Here is a 2,500-nt window from a genome sequence, read left to right on the forward strand (position 1 = left end):
GGCCAGGTACCTAGCGTCCGCGCCTCCGCGGCCCTCCCTCGGCTGAGCCCGGGGGTCGAAGGCCGCGGAGCCGGGCGGAGGTTTAAAGACTCGGGCGGCTCGGTGCGACCCGCAGGGGCGGGCCCCGGCCGTGTGCGGCGGTTGAGCCTCCAGGGGCGGGAGTCGCTCTCGTGCAGGCCCTGGCCATGGCGGCCGCCGCCCACGCCGTGGGCTTTTTGTCCCCTCGGGCGGCCGCGCCGGGGAGGGGTGTCCCCCCTGCCCCCCCTTCTCCGCGGTCCGGTCTCGGCGGCGAGACCGGCGGCGTTCGGTCGGCCGCAGCCGGCCTGCCTCGCCCTCGAAACGCGAAGGGGAACCTCCCCCCCCCCCGGCGGGGAGCGCGGGCTCTCTCGCCGTCGGGGGCGATGGCGATTCCCCCACGGTCGGGGGTCTCGCCGGGCGGGGCGGCCTGCTCGGGCCGCCGCGTCTCCGTGGACGCGCAGCGGCGCGCTTGCGGCTTCGTGCTCCTTGCTTGCCACCCCCACCCCTTCCCGCCCCGGCTGAGGGGAGGGGCGGCGCAGCCCCCGGGCCCGAGCGGCGGCGGCGGCGCCGCCGCTCGGCGTGCCGGCCGGCGGTCGCTCGGTGGCCGGCCGCGTGGCCTGTCCCGTCCCGGGTCCTGCCCGTCGCTTCGCAGTCGCCTTTCCCGGTCTCGGTCAGGCGAGGCGGGTGGGCGGCCGAGGGGCGTTCCCCGTCCCGTTCTCCGCGCGGAAGCGGGGAGAGGGGGCGTCGCCTCCGGCTCAGCGGCGTCCGCCTTCTGCCTGGCGCGTGCCTGCGGAAGGGGCCGAGACGAGAAGCGGCGGCGGCGGCTCCGGGAGGGCAGCCGCGGCGGTGCGGTGGCCGGGCGGCGGTCGGGCGGAGCGCCGGGCGGCGGCGTCGCGTCGCCGTCTCGGGTTCCGGCGGTTGGCCGTCCGTCCCTGTCTCCGGTGTGGTGCGGCGGCGGCGCCGCGCGGGCGTTCCCGGCGTCGGGGCGAGAGCCGGGGTTTCGGGGCCACGGGGGCAAGGAGCCGGCTGTCGCAGCGCGCGGGCGCTGGGCGGCGCGGAGGCGCGCGCGGCGCGAGCGGGGCGCCCCCGCTGGTCGCCCGCGCGGCGGTCAGCGTCTGTGGTTTCCCCCCTCCGCGCGAGCGAGAGGCGGGTGCAGGTCCGGGCGCGCGGTCGGACGCGCCGCCGGCCCTCCGTGCGGAGGCCGGGCCGAGCCCGGGCGCCTGGGCCGCCTCCGAAGCGAGCAAGGTGCTTGTTGTTTCCCCAGGTCGGTCGGGAGCGCGGGCTCCCCGGGCCCTTGCCGTTCGGAGCTTGTTTCACCCTTCCCTTCCTTCCCTCCGTTGTGATGTCGGTACGGTCATCTGAGGCGAGGCGCGACCGTCGCCCGCCGGTCGTCGCGCGCCCCCTCCGCGCGTGCGGAGGGGGGCGGTCGGTCGGTCGGTGGGGCGGCGGTCCGTCGTCCGAGAAGGGGGCCGCTTCTGCGGAGCGGTCCCGGCCCCTCCGCGCGCGCGGGGCGGTGCCGAAAGGCAGACAACTCTTAGCGGTGGATCACTCGGCTCGTGCGTCGATGAAGAACGCAGCTAGCTGCGAGAATTAATGTGAATTGCAGGACACATTGATCATCGACACTTCGAACGCACTTGCGGCCCCGGGTTCCTCCCGGGGCTACGCCTGTCTGAGCGTCGCTTGACGATCAATCGCCGGCCGGTGCGCCGTCCCTCCCCGCCTCGCCTCGGCGGGCGGGCGGGCGGCGTCCGCGGCGGCGCGGCTGGGGTGCCTCGCAGGCCCGTCGGTGTCGGCCGAGGGCCTTCGTCCCCCTAAGTGGAGACTCGGGGAGCGCTCCGAAGCTCCCCGCTCCCGGAACGCCCGCTTGGCGGAGCCTCGTCCCGCCGGGGCCGGGCGGCCCGTTGGTTCGGTCCGGCCGGGTCGGGCGCGGCGGTGGGGAAGGGCCGAGGTGTCGGGGGGGGAGAGGCGCGGGCCTCTTCCCCGGCCTCCTCCCGCGCGGGCGGCTGTCTGCGGGTGGGTACCGCGGCGGTACCGTGCCGTGCTGCCGCTCGCGTGCGGGGCGTGCGCCGTGGGAACGGGGGTCCTCCCCGTCGCCACTGGCCCCCCGCCTTCTTCTCCCTTCCCCGTCGTAGCCGCCGCGCTCCGGGCGGCGGAGGCCGGGGGTGGGCTCGGTGGGGGGGGTGCGGCGGCGGCGGCGGCGGCGGTGGTTCGGGGGTTGCGGCTGCGGCGGCGACCGCGCGTGCGGTCGGCGTCGGGCCCGGCCCCCCCCCTCCCGTCCGTCCGTCCTGTCCGTCCGCCCGCTTCCCCTCGGCGTGCCCTCCGCGCCTCCGCCGCGCCGCGCGCCCGGTCGGCCGTGGCGGGCCGTCCGCGTCCCCGGGGGCCGTCTCCGGGCGCGCCTCGCGCGCGTGCGTCGGTCTCGCGTTCCGGGCTGGGGCGAGTCGTTTGGGCGTCGTCGTCGTCGTTGGCGGCGGCGCGGCTT

General features: G+C 78.5%; 1 non-coding gene across 1 annotated transcript; it reads left to right on the top strand.

The window, feature by feature from the left end:
* The first annotated feature begins 1,547 nt into the window (after nt 1-1,547).
* LOC141955624 (5.8S ribosomal RNA) lies at nt 1,548-1,700 on the top strand. The gene has a single exon (XR_012632664.1). It is a non-coding gene; the product is annotated as a 5.8S ribosomal RNA (ribosomal RNA).
* The last annotated feature ends 800 nt before the right edge of the window (nt 1,701-2,500 follow it).

This window comes from Athene noctua, unplaced genomic scaffold (assembly GCF_965140245.1).
Source record: "Athene noctua unplaced genomic scaffold, bAthNoc1.hap1.1 HAP1_HAP1_scaffold_342, whole genome shotgun sequence".
Classification (NCBI taxonomy): Eukaryota; Metazoa; Chordata; class Aves; order Strigiformes; family Strigidae; genus Athene; species Athene noctua.